Source organism: Suricata suricatta, chromosome 11 (genome assembly GCF_006229205.1).
Source record: "Suricata suricatta isolate VVHF042 chromosome 11, meerkat_22Aug2017_6uvM2_HiC, whole genome shotgun sequence".
NCBI lineage: Eukaryota > Metazoa > Chordata > Mammalia > Carnivora > Herpestidae > Suricata > Suricata suricatta.
Window position 1 is genome coordinate 108,153,006 of NC_043710.1, and position 19,314 is coordinate 108,172,319.

General features: G+C 49.3%; 1 protein-coding gene across 3 annotated transcripts in view; it reads right to left on the reverse strand.

Moving 5' to 3' along the window:
* Nucleotides 1-19,314, reverse strand: part of SMIM35 (small integral membrane protein 35) — a 71,380-nt gene that overhangs the window by 6,240 nt on the left and 45,826 nt on the right. The window lies entirely within an intron of this gene.

Here is a 19,314-nt window from a genome sequence, read left to right on the forward strand (position 1 = left end):
GGTAGAGGGCAGGAGCAGAGGCCTCCCTGCCTCCCTGCAAAGCCTGTGGACCCGAAGGCAGCGTGTTCACGTTTAAACTGTTTGCTGCTGATCCCTCTCGCTTCTTCCCTTTTTGCGGTATGAGCTCTTAGCTACATTTATATTTTATTTGTAAAGCCAAACCCAAGGGAAAAAGGGAAGAAGGAGGGAAGGTTTCGGGAGGGGGGGGAAAGGGGAAGGAGGGAGGCGGGGGTGGGGGGCTGGGGGAAGGAGGGAAGAGGGGTCGGACACTTCTGGAAGCCAGCTCTGCAGGAAGAGGCTGAGGGTGGAGAGAGCCGCCTGCCGGGCGGGGAAGGAAGAGAGGCCCGCGCCGTCCTTGCTGCGGGAGTGCCAGGAGTGTGGCAGCAGCACCTCGGTGGCCAGGGTCCTGAGGCTCCAGCGCGGGGCTGGGGTGCCAAGGGGCCAGAGGTGCAGTGGTCACACACCAGCCTTGTGCGCAGCAGCCTCCTTCCACAGCCCAGGTGCCCTGCTGGCAAAACGTGGGACCCGGGCCAATCCGTCTCCCTCGCTAGACTTCACCTTGCCCTTCTGGGGGAAGAAAAGGCCGGACAACAGATACGCACAGAGCTGTGCTGACGCAGGTGGACGCAGCGCTCGGGGAACCCAGCAGGCACGGCGAGCGACGCTAATCACGACATCGCTGCTGTCGGTATCACCAACGGTGGGGCCGTGTTTTCTAATCTTTCACAATCTCCCTGCCCCAGCCCTCGCCTCGCCCGGCACCTCCTTCCCTGCAAAGCCTCCGGGTTGGTATCGGCTCCGCGAAGGGAAGTGCAGAGCCAAAGAGGGGGCCTGCCCGCCTCGTTTTAGATTTCAAACCCCAGGCCCTGAGAGAACCGAGGAGGAGTCCAGCTTTGACAGGAGCCGAGCCAAGCCTCCCCGAGAAAGCAGGGAAACAGATCTGCCGCCGGGGGAGGCACGGGGAAGCCAGACCAAGAGAAGCGGCAAGGGAGCCCTGGGAAAAACTGAGGAGACGCCGGAGGGTCCCAGAGAGAAGTCCGTGTTCCGGGGTCCGACGGCAACAGGACGTGCAGGCAGCGGTGTGGGACCCGCGGGCCGGACTGCACCCCAGAAAGACGAGAGCCCCGCAAGGAGCCTCGGGCAGCAGCGGGGGATGGGCGTCAGGCGGCCTTGCGGGGCTGCTGTGCCCGCTCAGGGCACGCGGGCCACCAGACGGTTTCTGTGCCGCCAGGGGAAGCGGGGAAGTCACAGGAGACCGTCCAGAACGGAAGGAGTCATAGCGGGGACCCTACGGAGCTGACACTCAAAGCCCAGTGCAGTCAATGGCCATTGTCGTGGTGCCACCAGGGACGGCGCACCCTTCCCCCACTCCTTAGGTCCCCCCAAAACAGGGATCCCCAGAGCCACTAATGGCGTCTTCTCTGTGCCAGGCTCTTGTTCTAGATGCCTGTATTTAAAAAAAATTTTTAATGTTTATTTTTGAGAGAGAGAGAGAGAGAGTGTGTGGGCAGGGGGAGGGGCAGAGAGAGAAGGAGACACAGAATCGGAAGCAGCTCCAGGCTCAGAGCTGTCAGCACAGAGCCCGACACAGGGCTCGAACTCACAATCTGTGCGCTCGTGACCTGAGCTGAAATCAGACGCCCAACCGACTGAGCCGCCCAGCGCCCGTGGTACAGCAATAAATAAAACATCAAAACCCCGGTCCTCATGGACGTGGGGCCCAGCGGAGGGAGACGGACAACAAACAAAGTTAACAGATAAATTACAGACCATACCGATACGTGGTCGGGAGAAAGAAGGCAGGGGAAGAGGTGGGAGGTCTGTGGGGAGGAGAGCAGGGTTTTGAACCAAGCAGCCGGGGACCGACAGGCCGGGGAAGAAGGGACAGCTGAGAAGGTGCCACAGCGTGGAGGCGGCGGGGGCGCCGTGGGGCAGGGGAGGCGGGCACACCAAGCGGCCCCAGGAGAGTCAGGGGCCCCGTCGGTGGGCAGGGGTCACAAGTGGATTTTGAGCAGAGAAACCTGTACTGACAGGGCGGCCTGGCGCGGGACGGAGGGGGACGGTGATGAAGGCCAAGCTCCAGGCAGGGGGCGGTCGCTGGAGAACGCAGTGCGGGGACCGAGGCCGGAGTTGGAGAGGGGCCGTCCGTGTGGACAACAGAGGACCTGATGCAGGAGCTCGCGTCCCCGTGGGCTGGGGTGACTCAGCGCTGTGCCCTCGTGGGCGCTGAGGTCGTCAGGGGCTCAGGGGAGAAAAGCACCCGGAGGAAAGCCCCAGCCGGGAAACCACAGGCCCTCCGGAGACCCGGCCGACGAGGGGGGAGACGGGCCAGCTCTGCGGGCCACTGTGCTGTCCCCGTCCCCAGCGGTGCCTTCCAGGCCCAGGCCCCACTCTACCTCCCGTACCCCTCCGAGAGGCTCTGTAACCGTACTCCTCCCTTGGGCTCCCTTTCGTGCACCCGCCACTTTTCTTATACTTCACACACAGAAGCACCCAGAGTAACACGGTGAGCGCCCGTGTGCCTCCTAGCGAGCCTCAAAGAATTCTACGCTCCTGCCGAGATGGCTTCTTAACTTCAGAGGAGCCTTCTCCCACCTCGCCCTCTAAGTCACTCTTCTCTCAAAGCTGATGCTTAGCTCCCCTCGGCATGTTTTATACTATTTCATTTTTCCCCATGAAATGTGTGTGCGTGTGAGTGTGTATCGTTGTTTTGATTTTCAAGCTTTACAAAGACGATAGTAGAATTACTTCCACTTAGGAAAGGCCAGATCCCTTCTCCCACCTTAAATCAGCAGACCACCAGACAACAACAGGTAAAAGAAGGGAGAAAGGTCACACCAGAGGATGACTCCCAAGCGACAGAAATGAAACAAGGTGCACTGTGTGACCAGCTTACCGGGTGGGCTCCCAACGCCCAACACAGGGAGGGGCGCAAAGGGCCCAGCAGTCCGGTTGAGGAGAAGGAATCAGACATCCAGGAGATCACCACGGTTCAATTTATGAGGCAAGATCACCAGACAAGAAGGCTGCACAGAGACACTTCCAGAGATCTGCAAAGGGGTCCCGGTGCCTCTGGCTGTGGTTTGTCCTTTAAATTTGCTTGGTGGGGGGACGGGGGCGCCTGGGTGGCTCAGTCCGTTAAGCATCTGACCGGCTCAGGTCATGATCTCAATGTTTGTGAGTTCGAGCCCGGGGTCGGGCTCTGTGCCGACAGCTCGGAGCCTGGAGCTGCTGCGGACTCTGTGTCTCCATCCGTCTCTGCCCCTCCCCCGCTCATCCAGCGCACACGCGCTCTAATATAAACTTTGAAGTTTTAAAAATAGAGAAAAGGAGACAGAACAAATATTTGAAGGGATTTGGCCACAGATTTTCCAAATTTAAAGAACCCATCACATTAGCTATTCAAATAATACCTTTCCTTCCCCAGGAGGGGTTCTGGCGTCCATGATGGAGATCATAACCTATTTTCCATTTTTATGACATCAAAGAACCCCGGACTCTCTGTAGGCAGAGGAGGATCACATTTCCTTTCCACAGACCGCCTGGGAATCACTATTGTCAACTAACGTTGGGAAGTACAGTCTCTGGTGAGATCCTGGCGGGAGGGGGAGGGGGGAGGGGCTCCGTGCTGCTCATAAAGGACAAAGCCGAACATTCAGAACTTAACAAAGCAGACGGATACACCGCGGATGTTTTCTTAGGAGAAATAAAGAGCCCCGACCCTTCTCCCCTGGGCTGTGGCTGTGCTGAGACAGAGCCACCTTCAAGGACAACTAGAGTTTTCCTCGGAAATTATTTAGGATCACTCTATTCCGGGAATGATTCAAGGTGGACAGGGAAAGCCCTAAGATCTTATCTAGGGAAACAGTTCTCTTCAGACTCTGATACAGTCCTTGAAACGCAGGTTTTATGTAAGTCTCAACAACTGACATTTTGTTACAGTAACAGACTGAGTAACACCTGCTTCCTCTCCGAAAACTCCAAGGTTTGAGACCGGTCAATCCAACAGCACCGGTCCGAAGAGGGTGCTCCGGTGAGGATCCTCTCTGGCTTCTCAAACGGGCTGTCAGACAGGCGGATCCGAAAAGGAAATCTACCACCACCCTTTTTTCTTTTTTTTTCTTTTTTTTTTTTTTTGCCTTTTTACTTCTTTGGGTCCCAATATTATTTTCATTCTATATTTTAAGGAAACTATAAATAAGAGCTCATAGAAGCTACACAGTGACCCCCGTCTACACAGCCCTGCTACAGCAAGAATCCAGTCATTTCTGGCTCCAGAATCCACACCCCTTTTGTGATCCTTTATTGCTTAAAATGATTTGCTCTGAAAAGCTGGGAGATGGAAATCCAATAGATTTTAGACCATCTCCCGAAACTGTCCTACCACTCTCAGAACTATTTATATGACGTGTCTTTGTGTCAGTCGTTAGGGGTCAGTAGTAACCCGTTACTGAAGCTCTCCCTAATTCAGTATCCCTACTACCACCACTTACATCCGTCTTCCAGTATCTACAGCAGAGAGGCACACGTCCAGAGACCCACAGGACCCAAAGCAGCCTCAAATCACTAAGATGTCTGTTGAAGATGATGTTATTTAAAACAGGAGCCTAGTCTATACCGCTCATGCTTGCTACTTGATGGGGGCGTTCTCTCAACTCCGCGCTCCTACCGCTAAGATGTAGGTTGGTGTATGGCTCACTGGCCCTAGCATCAACGGCTAATAAGGAGTCCATACTACGACATTTTAACGGTCCTGATCCCACAAGGACTATGGGCTCTAAGAAAAGACTACCCTTTACGTCTTCTTTTCCAGCCTACCTTACTGCTCCCTGAGTCAGGCCCATTGGCCCAAGCTCGCGTGTGGGCTTGGTCCGTGAGGGCCCAGAAGACCAAGGTCATGGCCGTTCCAAGTCCTCTTCCCCCTTTGATGTGTCCGGAGCAGTAAGAAACCAGTCTACCCGCCATGCGCCCCTCATTTACGCTCAGGAACTCTCCTTAGGATAGTCCCTGTCCCGACAGGCCAGAGTATGTAAGGCTCCGGGTTTGGATTTGGGTGAGGAGGAGGGGGAAATGCCCCAAGCATCTGCAGCCATGGTCATTGCTCCTGCCAAGTTTCCAAGACAGATCTGTGGGGGCTTAAGACACAAACCTCTAAGATGGTATTATTTTATCTTCCTTTAATAGTTGCCTCCCGCTTCTTTGGGTACATCTCTCTCGGACATTTTGTGTCGTCTGTGGTTGGGCTTCTATATTCCCGGGTAGGGCCCAAAAGCCGTCAGTTCCTTAAAACACCTTTTTAAAAACCTGTCCACACTGATTTCACAAACAAGCCTGTCCTTGTATAAAATACCGACCTAGGAAACGCAGGGTTTAGTGAAGAAGAAAACGGCATAAAGTATACTTGGAAAGGCAAAGAAGAGAGAGGGAAAAGTGGAAGAGGAAAAGAGGATCTGGGAACAAAGGTGGGGGCGATGGAGAGGGGGGGAAGAGGGGGACGGAGAGAGGACTGAGAGAAGATGAAGAAACGAGTGAGCATACGTCGTTTGGGACGAAAACTGTGCTTCCACTTCCTGAAAACAGAATCAAGATGCAGAACAGTCTACTGTCATGATGTCAGACTCGCATCATGTCAGACTCAGCGCCCCGATAAATGGCGTGGAGGCCACACGTGCGGAGTGTAGCGTAAGTATATAAATGAGACCAAATGCAAAAAGGGACCAAGACCCCAACCCAGAACAGAACATGACTCAAACAGTAGGATGACGCTCCTCACCACTGCTTCGCTCTTCAGAAGCACTTACTAAAAGCGTGATTTAAACAAAGGAAGGTTACAGGCGAAGAAAGATTAAGGAAACACAGTGAGGACCACGTAATACCGCTATGGAGATAAATATTCAATAGAAACAGCAAGGAATAGGATAGGTGTTATTAAAAAACTAAATTACTGACGTAGAGACAACGCCTAAGAAAAGTATAGAAGGTTCTGGATACTATCCCTTTATCTAACATGCCCCTTGTTAACGCCCAAGAAAACACTAATCCAGTGAAGAAATGGGCAGAAGACATGAACAGACTCTTCTCCAAAGAGGACCTCCAGATGGCCAACAGGCACACGAGGAGATGCCCAACGTCACTCATCATCAGGGAAACACAAATCAAAACCACGATGAGGTACCGCCTCACACCTGCCAGAACGGCGAACTTTAACAACCCAGGAAACAACAAATGTTGGCGAGGATGTGGAACAGGGGGAGCACTTGCGCACGGCTGGTGGGACTGCACACCGGTGCAGCCGCTCTGGAAAACAGTACCGGGGTTCCTCAGAAGGTTAAAAGTAGAGTTACCCCACAACCCAGCAACGGCACTACGATTGTACAAAAATGCTGGTTCAAAGGGGCACACGCACCCCAATCAATTATCTATAGCAGCACCACTGACAACAGTCAAATTATAGAAAGAGCCCAGAAGTCCATCAACTGATGAATGGATAAAGAAGATGTGGTTCCGGGCGCCCGGGTGGCTCAGTCCGTTAAGCCTCCGTCTCGGCTCAGGTCATGATCTTACAGTCTGTGGGTTCGAGCCCCGCATCGGGCTCTGTGCTGACAGCTCAGACCTGGAGCTGCTTCGGATTCTGTGTCTCCTTCTCTCTCTGCCCCTCCCCCACTCACACTCTGTCTCGGTCTCTCTCAAAAACAAATAAACATTTTTAAAAAACTTTTTACAGAAAGATACAGCACGTATATGCAATGGAGTACTACTCAGCAATGAAAAAGACTGAAATCTTCCCATTGGCAACAATGTGGATGGAACTAGAATGTATCATGCTAAGTGAAATAAGTCAGAGAAAGACAAATATCATACGATTTCACTCACCTGTGGTACTTGAGAAACACAACGATGAATATAGAGGAAGGGAAAATAAGATAAAAACAGAAAGGGAGGCAAACCATAAGAGATGCAAATGCAGAACACAAATTGAGGGGTGCTGGACGGGAGGTGGGGGGCTGGGCACTGAGGAGCCACCTGCTGGGACAAGCACTGGGTGTCACATGTGAGTGATGAGTCACTGGGTCCTGCTTCTGAAACCAACACTACACTTACATCAACTAACTTGAATGTAAATGGATAAACTGAAGAAAAAAAATTTTTAAAGAAAAAGAAAAAAAAAGAAAGTATGGAGGATGGGGAAGGAAAACTCAGAGATTAGAGAACGAGAGAAAAGGCTCATCGTTATGGAAGACAAAAAGAGCCCATCTAAGGAAAACTGGTGACTCCGAGGTTGAGAACCCAGTAAATTACATGGAAAATATGTTCAAAAATAGGACACGAGACAGGCGCCCGGGTGCTCAGTCGGTTAAGTGCCTGACTTCGGCTCAGGTCACAATCTCACGAGTCATGAGTTCGAGTCCCGCGTCGGGCTCTGTGCTGACAGCTTGGAGCCTGGCGCTGCTTTGGATTCTGGGTCTCCCTCTCTCTGCCCCTCGTCCTCTTGCTCTCTCTCTCAAAAGTAAACAAACATTTATAAAAACCTTTTTTTAACAGGACAGAAGAGAATTTCCCTGAAAAGTCTGGGTAGCATCTAAGATTAAGAGTATACTAGGTTCTGGGGAAAAGTTCATTCGAAATACTTGAAATCAGGGTACGTTCTAATTTAAGTGCTGGTCCAGTTATTAATGCTATGGTTTCTCAACTTCAAGGCCAGCCTCCATTTTCAAGTGGCGCTGCAGCTTGGGTCCTGCAAACCACGCTTCTCCTCTGCCAGCTGGGGCGGGTTCTGCCAACAGGGGAGGGTGGGGGGAGACTGCAAGACCAGGGGGCAAAGAAATCCGCCTTTCCCGGGAGCTCCGCCTCCTGTCGGCACCGCCCACTGCCGCCTCGGCCCATTTCTCCTACAAGCACCTGAGTGCTTTGCAATTTCCCAAATTCACAAAACCAACCTCCTCTCCTCCCACCTCCCACTCCAGAAGCAGGAGTCCAGGCTGCCAAAGCCGCCTCCCCCGGGGGTCGAGGGTCCCCGCCCAGCTCTGTGTGAACACTGCCAAGTTCTCCCGTCTGCTCCCCGGTCCAGGGGGCAGTGGCCGCCGGCCTGCACCACATCGCAGTGTTCTCTGCCTGCCGTTTCCAGGACTTGGTGGGATTCCTGTTTCTGTACTGAACCCCCACCGTCTGGCAGAAATTTAAAAATCTCTTGGGGGAAGAGCAAGAGATGCAACATCATTCAGGCTGATCTCAGACTTCTTCACAGAAACTTAATGCCACGGAGCAATGTCTAGAAAGTTCAAGGGGGAGAAAGTGAAACCCTAAAAACATTTTATCCAGCGAAGATGTTGTTGAAATGTAAAAACAGCAGGCAGACACTCTCAAATATGAACGAACTTAATAGAATACCCACAGGCTCTTTTTGGTCCCAACAGCAGTTTGGTGGTTGGAGGGGTGCCGTGGTGGCCCCGTGTGGGGTGAAGAGGGTGCCCGTGGAGAGAGCCGCTCAGTGGAGGTGTCGGATTCCACCTGGAGTGAGCAGGGGTGCTGCCGTGAGGAGTCAGGGATAGTGGGGGGGGGGGGACCATGTGGGCGGGGGGGGGGGCGGCCGGACACGGGGCCTCAGCCCACGCGGGGGAAGGAGGGCATTCCTGAAGGGTGGCCTGGCACACGGAGTCAGAGCCGGGGCGGAATGAGGAAGACACCCACGGTGGGGCCGCAGGGGACGCCCACGGGGTCAGAGCCCACACAGGGTGAGCTGAAGTCAGGACGGGGCAGCCAGCACGAGGCGTCAGGTCACAAGCAGGGCAATCGGAGGGTCAAGGGCCACGGGCGAGCAGCAGCAGAGGAAGTGACCGCGTACAGGAATTAATCAAGTGAATAAATACAGTAGTAATGGAGGCCGCTCTCTCACGCTTGGATGCAGGAGTTGCACACACAAAACGGGAGAGGATGTAAAATAAGCCCTCTGGTGGTGCGCTGACTCGGAGCGACTGACACAGAGTCAGGTTTTCTGCGCACGAAGAGACACAGAAATAAATGCAGACGTGTCCGTGTGCAGCTCTGTCCTAAGGGGGCTTGAGGACAGCAGTGCCCCGATATCGGGGAACACGGCTACCACCAAAATCTTGGTCTCGAAAGACCACTTTGCACTCGAGGCCACCAGGGCTGCGTGGGGAAAAGGCTGATTCCTGGCTGGTGTGAAAAGGACAGGATGAACTTGTGAACCTCCTGGTCCCCGGCTCCCCGCAGAAGAGAAGGGCCTAAGGAATAATTGGGGTGTGTCAAAAAGACCCACGGGGGCGCCTGGCGGGCTCAGTCAGCGGAGCTTGCAACTGTTGATCTCAGGGTCATGAGTTCAAGCCCCACCTTGAGCACAGAGCGTATTTTAAAGAAGGTTGGAGGGAGAGGGGACAATAAGCCAGCTTCTACTGGCCAAAACATGAAAATCTGAGCATCAAAATAACCACGAGCAGGAACCACCTCTTGAATAATACAGAAACCTAAATCCATACAGATATTAATTAATGGAGAGTTTGGTGCCCCTGGGATATGTCCCTGGTTTCAGAGTCCCTCCCCACAAACACTCATTACAAAGAGAAAGAGCAGTAACTGTACAGAGTGGGAGCCTGGCCAACGCCGCTCCACTCAAGTGACAGAGCCAACGTCATCGGCAACGACACCGTCCCACACAGGGTGCGCCTCCGGATGGGAGCAGCGCTGTGACATCCCTGCCGCGGGTGCGGGGCCAGAGTCTAATCACAAAGAGACGTCACACACCCGGGCGGAGGGCATCTTGCCGGACAGCGCCCGCAATCGCCGCCAGTAACGGCCACGAAAGTCAGGAGAGTGAGGACGCGTCCCAGGAAGCAGGTTACAAAGACGGGACCGCGGACCGCGCCCTGCGATTCGGATCAGGTCCTCCTGCGACAAAGCCACGGCTGAGCCACCGCCAAGGCCGGAATAATCGGACGGGAGTGACGCCCTGAGGTGAGCTCTGTGACTCTGCTCACCGCCCGCGGCCCGGGCCTCAGCGGAGAGGGGGCGCGAGGTCAGTCCCTCCCCAGATCATCCGGGGCAAAGTTCTGATTTGCTTTCTACACTGATGTATAGACACATAGAGACACAGAGATGCTGGTTTCGACTTTTCTACAGGCTTGTAACCATTTCAAAACGAAAATGAAAACACTCTGAAAACAGAATTGGCCTCTACTTACTGGCTTATAAGACCTCCAGGGCAGTTTAAAGGGAAAAAGCGAAGTTTAAAAGACTATGGCGCGTATATTTATATATTTTATGCATATGTTTGTACAAATATTTGTATATTTTATGTTTTTCAAAGGAATATATATTTTTACATGTGTATACTTTGTACATATATTTGCACAAATACATTTATGAATTTATGTCTGTTTTCCAAAAGGATGTATTTTGTCACACGTGTATATATAATTTTCCCCACTGGGTGGTGGGAAGATGCTTTACTTCCTATATCTTCCCGCACGGGTTAGGTTTTATTACTAGGTGCATATATTAATCTAATTTAGAAAAACAACAACAGATGTTTTCTGGAAAGTGAGATTATGTGCCATTTTTGTTTTTATTTTTATGCATTGAAACAAAGTAATAAATATGTTAAGCATTTGCATGTATACACATTAAAAATGTCTATACTAGCGGCACTTTCTACAATAGCCAAATCATGGAAAGAGCCTCAATGTCCATCACCTGATGAGTGGATCAGGAAGATGTGGTTTATATACACAATGGAGTACTACACGGCAATGAGAGGGAATAAAATATGGCCATTTGTAGGAACGTGGATGGACCTCGAGGGTGTCATGCTAAGCGAAATAAGCCAGGTGGAGAAGGACAGATACCATACGTGTTCACTCATATGTGGATCAGGAGAAACTTAACAGAGGACCATGGGGGAGGGGAAGGGGGAAAGAGAGTTGGGGAGAGAGAGGGACACAAACCATGAGAGACTATTGAATACTGAAAACAAACCGAGAATTGAAGGGGCAGGGGGAGGTAGGAAGGGGGCCATGGTCATGTTGGGGGGCACTTGTGGGGAAGAGCACTGGGTGTTATATGGAAACCAATTTGACAATAAAGTATTATAAAAAAATAAATAAATAAAATAAAAATAAAAATAAATAATGGAAGCACAACTTAAAAAATGTCTATAATTAGGGTAAAATTTAACAAGGATCAGAATTCTTCAATTAAGTCAAGTTTGGAAAAATTTTGGTGGCAGAAAGACTTTACCTGGTGTTTTGTTTAATTTGGGCTTTTCAACGTAAAGATCTGAGGAATTTTGGCCACCAGTTGGCAAGGATTCTAGAACATTAGGACTTCAAGGCAGTTACCATGCCTCTCATTTTTTAAAGTTTATTTATTTTTGAAAGAGAAAGACAGAGCATGAGGAGGGGAGGGTCAGAGAAAGGGAGACACAAAATCCGAAGCAGGCTCCAGCTCCGAGCTGTCAGCACAGAGCCCGACACGAGGCTCGAACCCACGAACCGCGAGATCGTGACCTGAGCCGAAGTTGGACGCTTAACCGACTGAGCCCCCCAGGGATCCCATCTATTAATTTAGGTCTGTGCTTTCACAAAATCTCTCCTCAAAAGCTCATCCCATAGATATATTTTCAAACCTATCTTCCTTTTGGTTCTAAGATCTTTGAGAAGCATTTTCCAAACTTCGAGCTTTCAGAGGTAGTAAGTTTAAGCAGGGCTTAGACCTGATAACCCCTGTGCCTTCTCTTCCCTCTTTGTTTTTGTGCCGCCTTGTTAGTAGTCAAGGGGCTTTTCCTATGGTTTTGTTGTGTGCGGCTTCCTGACACCGGCGTGTAAAATCAAGAAAGTCTAGAGCAGGAGCGTCTACTCAGACACGGGCAGCTTGGAACTGATTTTAGTTTTCAGTGATCTCTTGATAAGAGATGAAAGAGGAGCCTCCCTCCCTCGAGACTCTTACAGGTACAAGGTTCAAAAGGCACTCCAGACGCAAGTTCACACCCAGTTTCCGGAGACCGTCAGCAAGAAATCACTCACCGAACTCCAGATCCCTTGGCCGTACGGACAGAGCTGACTCATTGGAGAGCCGGTGCCTGACAGACATGAGTTTGAGTCTCTACTTAGAGTGTGATTTGAGCCACGTACTTAACGCCTCCCAGGTTCAGTGCCTACTCCCTGAAGTCAGGATCGATTTCTTTGACATGATGTATGTCAATCACAAAGAATGCACTGAATATTCAAAGGAGCAATTATACTTGTTGTTGATGGCTTTTTTAGTAATAAACATCCTCACTGGCTCAATCTGTATTCCCCACCTCACGGTTCCAAGTCTGAGTTAAAGCCGGCTCAGTGTCAAGGGCAGGAGAAAGGCCCTCGGTCAGACCAGGTTGTCGTCATGAATGTAAGTGGATGGAGTTTTCTTCTGAACTTTTCCTCTGGTTCCCAGCAGCTCTTCAGCCAGGCCGCAGGACCACCTCCCACACCTGGCCTTCTGTGCCCAGACAGCACCCATTCCCACACTCAGCACTATCTATGGGGTCCCTACTGTGGGCGGGACACTGAGCATAGAGTGGTCAAGGCAGACAGGAGCCCTGCTTTCACGAGTTCACGTTCTGTGGGGAAGAGGTAGGTCAAACAATCATCCTAGTCATCAGTTGATCAAAAACACACATTCTAGGAAATACGGTGTGCAGACTGCCATCAGAACAGGAGAATCTGAGCCATTCGGGAAGGTTAGGGAGGGCCATTCACGCGAGACCTGAATCAGAAGTTAAGAGAAGCTTACGGGTGCAAAGGGCCTGAAATAGGACGTCCCAGTAACAGCTGGAAAGACCAGAGCGTGTGCTGCTGAGGGATGGGGGGGGCCGGAAGCAGCAGAAGGGACAGAAAGGGGCACAGGAGGAGATGGAGAAATAAACGGGGTCCTAGAGCGCATGTTAAGGACTTTGAACTTTATTTTAAGAACAATGGGAAACCCACCAAACATTAAGCAGTGTAATGTAACCAAATCTGTTCTTTCTAAAAACCACTCTGATTGATGTATGTAGAATAAATAAATAAAGGGGAGACGAAACAGAGAGGCAGGGAGACCACGTGGGCAGTGAGAGGGCGTGACCGGAACTTGGGTAATTATCACCTTGGCTCTGGGACACTCAGAGTTAGGAATCCAAACATCCAGCAGTCCAACAGGACTTTGATGGGAGAGGCATCGTATTGAGGCATATTATGTTCAGTTAATCAGGAAACTAGATTGGGCCCAAACAGGATTTGATTACCTTGGTCCAGGAGCTCCGTTACAGCCTCTTGAAGGTTGTTCAAGAATACAGAAGTTAGAGATAGAAAGTTCCAGGGGCACCTGGGGGGCTCAGTCGGTTAAGCGGCCGACTTCGGCTCAGGTCATGATCTCATGTGTTGTGGGTTCGAGCCCCATGTCAGGCTCTGTGCTGACAGCTCGGAGCCTGGAGCCTGCTTCAGATTCTGTGTCTCCCTCTCTCTCTGTCCCTCACCCACTCACACTCTGTCTCTGTCTCTCAAAAATGAATAAAGGTTTAAAAAAAAATTAAAACCAGAAAGAAAATTCTAGCACGACAGCATGAGAAGTCCACTGATCCTTCTCCAATGAAACTGGTGAGAAATTATAACACCAACAAAAGCAAAACATTTAAAGCTCTGGAAAGGGTTCCAAGGGCAAACGGCAAATAAAGAAACGTCTATGCAAGAAAATCTATGAACATTTGGTGAAAACGCAGCAATGGGCGCTATTTGACCCGAGACCACTGCCTCCCTCCCCTCTCTCCGCCCAGCAGGGGCTCCTGATGGGCCCTCAGCGCCTCCCGCCCTGCGCCCGGCCACGCGGCTGAGGCTAAGTTCAGGTGAGTGCACTTGAGAAGTGGGGCTCCCTCTTCCTCCAGCCCCCTTTCCCTGGACGAAGGCACGACCGTGGGTGTGGCATGCTGAGAATCTGGGGCCCCCCTCGAGGAACAAGGTAAGCCGAGGGCCCTCCCAGGCGGGGCGTGTGTGGCATCCCTCACGCACTCCTGGCTGCCCCAGGATAAAGGACAGAAAACAGATGGGTAAACGGAGGCTCCGCCGGATTACAAATATCTCAGTAAATGATGAGGAAAAGGCACTCTTACCTACAGCCTAATCCCTAGACACCTACGGACTCAGTTTCGTGGGGCCCCAACACCATCCCTGCACAGTGACACAGGGAAAAAAGAGAAGAAGGAAGTGACAGGTAAAATTCAGTTTACTTCTAACCTGCAGCCCAATGGCAAATACTTAAAGCAAAGGCAGAGAAGAACATTTCTCCGGGACTCCCTGCTGTCTTAACGTTCACGCTTTGCTAGAGGGAAAAACAATCTTCGCTTGACAGTAGCTAGGCCTCCAGGATCCTGGGAGTCTGCAGCATGTGAAAGACTCTCTGGAAACTTCTCTTTTGACTTCACCTCCCCCAAGTCCATGGCCTGTAACCAGCCGTTCTACACAACCCCGGGCCGCTCTTCCCGCCCACGGGGCCTGTCCCCATGCTTTGATAAAATCACCTTTTTGCACCAAAGACATCTTCAAGAATTCTTTCTTGGCTGTCAGCTCTGAACCCCACGAACCCCCCCATCACCCCAAAACCCCGTCACCCCAATTACTCTTGGCTCAGCTTCTGAGGGTGAGCTTCCACCCCAGGAGAGGCAAACCAAGAGGACCTCAGGCTGCTGAAGGCACGGTGGCGCTCAGAGAGGGATGTGCCGTTGTCCCCGACCCCAGCTCCGCAGCCCTGGCCGGGACTCCTCCTGAGGGGAAGGCAGGCCGTGAAACAGCTCACAGTGTCCGCCCACAGGAACGGACTTCCTTTGCAACAGAACAGGGAGCAGATGCGCCTCAACACACGTGGAGGCTGCGGAGAGAAGCAAGTGGAGAGAGACTCGGGGACTCACCGAAGGTCGGGCTCAGCTGTAGGCCAGCTCGTCTGCAGGAGGGAAGCAGGGAAGAAGCCAGATGGGAGGTGCCGGGCGGGGCCCAAACATATGTCAGACACAGAGCTCAGAAACGACTCCGGCCAAGGAGCCACAGTTTGATTGGATTCATCTGCAGAGCAATCAACCAGCGATGGTGGAGCTGAACAGTTGAGTTGGGTGTGGTCAAGAAAATCGAGCACCATAGTACCAAAGTCGTCTCCGGGCCCAGCCCCTGAGGAGCAAGACCAGAGGCCGGACGCTAGCAGGGAAATACTGACTTCACGCAAACAACCCAGCCAGTCACTAAGAAGTCGACAAGAAGTAGGGGTTCCTGTTGGTAAGCGTCCAACTCGGTTTCAGCTCAGGCCATGATCTCGCGGTTCGTGAGTTCGAGCCCTGCGAGGGGAGCCTGCTTGGGATTCTCTCTCTCCCCCTCTGCACCTCCCCTAACCTCTCTAAATAAATAAATAAAACAAAACTTTAAAAATAAAGAGAGATGATAACAATGTCACATGACATGGAGAATGCTAATAGGGCAGCAGAAATTATAAGAAAAGAGTTCAACTGAAATTATGGAGGTGAAAAATATAAAAACTGAAATTAAAATTTCACTAGAAGGGCTCAGCAGATTTAAACGAGCAGAAGAACGAGAGACCTTGAATCACTAGGCTGGTAGAGATCATGCAAGCTGAAAAACAGGAAGGAAAATAAAAAGAAGAAGAAAAGTGAACTAATCCCGGACAAATGGAAGACACCAGAAAGTGCTCCAACAGAAGTACAAGAATGAAAGGAGAGCAAGAGCAAAGATTTTTTTAAAGAAAGGCAGAAAAACTTCGCAGACTTATCGGAGAAGAATCTATACCTCCAAGAAACTCAATAAATCCCAATATGATAAACACAAAGTGATCCACAAATATGTCATGATTTTAAAAAAGGCCATACGTCAAAAACAAGGAGGAAATCTTGAAAGCATCAAGAGAAAACAGAGTCGTCCTTACAAAGGACGAGCATCTAGCTTCCAGGCGAGAGCAGCGAAGGCCGGAAGCAGTGGAATAACAATATTCAAACTGTTCAAAGCAAAAAAAACATCAACCAAGAGTCCTACATTTGGTAAATATCTTTCAAAAATGAAAGTGAAATAAGGATTTTCCCAGACAAACAAAAGCTAAGACCCTCTGTCGTTAGCAAACTCCACGTTCTTCAGGCTGCAAGAAAATGATCCTAGAGAATTATGTGAATCCACACAAAGAAAACAAAGGTAATTAGGTAATTGTGTTTAAAGTATAAATGCACATTTCTCTCCTTCCTTCTTATAACTAATTGAAAAGCAATCATATACATTAACATGTTGGCCGTCTAACATATAGAAAAGCACGATCTGTCAATACCACCACCAGGGAGCAAAGCTATACTGGGCTAAGGAAATGACTAGTTAGTAAAGTAACGTGCCAACATACACTTGGGTTTGTACCATTACTCGATGTACACAAAATACACAATAATACACAAAAGTGGGGAAGTGGAATAGAGCTATATAGAAATATGTCTCTGTATGTCACGACAATTAAGCTAGTATAAATCTGAAGCGGATTCTGGTGAACTAAACTGTGCATAGTAAACCCTAGAGCAGCTACTTTAAAAAACAGTGGAAAAGCACGGGCGCCTGGGGGGCTCAGTTAAGCGTCTGACTTCAGCTCAGGTTTTGATCACACAGCTCGTGAGTTCAAGCCCCGTGTCAGGCGTTGTGTGGACAGCTTCGGATTCTGTGTCTCCCTCTCTCTCTCTCTTTCAAAAATAAACATTAAAAAAAATTTAAGAACCAGTGAAAAAAACATTAAAGAAATAAAGCGCCACAATAGAAAATACCCATTTCATGCAAAAGAAAACAGTAAAGGAAGACTAGATAAATAAAAAGACACAAACCACACAGAAAACAAAAGTAAAATGGCAGATGTAAATCCACCTGTATCGATAATAGCATTAAATAGAAATGGATTAAATAAGCAAACAAAAAGCCAGTGATTGTCAGACGGGGTTAAAAATACAGTGTGGGCCAACTAGATGTGGTCACGGGAAATCACTTAGGTTCAGAGAAAGGAGGGCGCCTGGGGGGCTCGTCGGCTAAGCCTCCGACTTCGGCTCAGGTCAGATCTCACGTGTGTGGGTTCGAGCCCCGCGTCAGGCTCTGTGCTGACAGGCTAGCTCAGAGCCTGGAGCCTGCTTCCAGTTCTGTGTCTCCTTCTCTCTCTGCCCCTCCCCCTCTCATGCTCCGTCTCTCTCTGTCTCAAAAATAAATAAACATTAAAAAAAATTCATTAGATTCAGAGAAACAAATCGTTGGTTCCAGAAGGATAGAAGAAGACAGAGCACACAAACACCCACTAGACGAAAGCTGAGTGGCGACGCTTTTATCAGATAAAATAGACTTTTTAAAAATGTTACTAGGGATAAAGAGGGACAGTTTCATAATGACAAAAGGTCAGTCCATCAGAAAGGTATAGTCATTGTAACAAGGCACCAAGATACATAAACCCTGGGAAAACATGAAGGGAGAAATGGACAGTAAACAGTAGTTGAAAATGTCAAAGTCCTACTTTCCATACTGGACGGAACAATTATTTACGAAACACCCCAAAACTCATGGGGGTGAAGCTGGATCAGTGACTGGAGGGTGTTTTGTAGTTGTAAGCGCATACTTTAAGAAAGAAGAAAGATCTCAAATTAACTGTGTGACCTTCCACTTTACTACACTGGAAAAGAAGGACAAAGTAAACCTAGATCAAGCAAAAGGAAGGAAATTAAATATAAATACAGAAAATATAAAAATAGAGATTATAAAGGAAACCAGAAGTTGGTTCTTTGAAAAGTTCAACAAAATCGATAAACCTTTAGCTAGATTAACCGGGGGCGGGGGTGGGGGGGGCGGACAGAAAACTCAATTTACTAAAATTAGAAATAACAAAGGGACATTCCTATTGATGTCACAGAAATAAAGCATTATAAAGGAATACTATGAACTCCTGTATACCAACAAATTAGCTAACTTAGATGGAATGGACAAATTCCTAGAAAGACGCAAACTTCTAAAACTGACACAAGAAGAAACAGACTGCCCGAGTAGACACAGGCATCTAGGTAGACATGACAAGTAGAGAGATTAAATCAGGAACCAAAAACCTGCCCATAAAGAAAAGCCCAATGTCAAATATCTTCACTAATACCAGTTCTTCACAAACTTTTCCCAAAAAATAGAAGGGAAGACTCCCAACTCATTTTTTATAATTTTTTTTAATGTTTTTATTTATTTTTGAGAGAGAGACAGAGTATGAATGGGGGAGGGGCAGAGAGGGAGGGAGACACAGACTGTGAAGCAGGTTCCAGGCTCTGAGCTGTCAGCACAGAGCCCAGTGCAGGGCCCGAACCCATGAACTGTGAGATCGTGACCTGAGCCGAAGTCAGATGCTTAACCAACTGAGCCACCCCGGTGCCCCTCAACTCACTTTTTTAAAGCCAGTATTACCCTAATACCAAAACCAGGCAAAGATATCACAAGAAAATGACAAATATTCTTTATAAACATGGACACAAAAAGCCTCAACAAAACATTGGTAAACTGAACCCAGCAACATATAAAAAAGGTTATATACCATATCCAAGTGAAATTTATCCCAGGAAGGCAAAGTTGGTTCAACATCTCAAAATCAATTAATATAACACATAATATCAGTAGAATTTTTTAAATTACACAATTATCTAATAGATGCAGAAAAAGCATCTAACAAAATCCAACACCGTTTCATGATAAGGATGCTCAACAAACTAGGAATAAGTGGGAACTTCCTCAGCTTTAAAAAAAGCCTTTATGGGCTAGTATCCAAAATCTACAAGGAGCTCACTAAACTCCATACCTGAAAAATGAATAATCCAGTGAAGAAATGGGCAGAGGACATGAATAGACATTTCTCCAGAGAAGACATCCAGATGGCCGACAGGCACATGAAACGATGCTCAGCGTCACTCATCATCAGGGAAATACAAATCAAAACCACACAGAGATACCACCTCACGCCAGTCAGAGTGGCTAAAATGAACAAATCAAGAGACTACAGATGCTGGCGAGGGTGAGGAGAGACGGGCACCCTCCTACACTGTTGGTGGGAATGTAAACTGGTGCAGCCGCTCTGGAAAACAGTGTGGAGGTTCCTCAAAAAACTATCCGTAGAACTCCCCTATGACCCAGCAGTAGCCCTGCTAGGGATTTACCCAAGAGATACAGAAGTGCTGATGCATAGGGGCACATGTACCCCGATGTTCATAGCGGCACTTTCTACAATAGCCAAATCATGGAAAGAGCCTAAATGTCC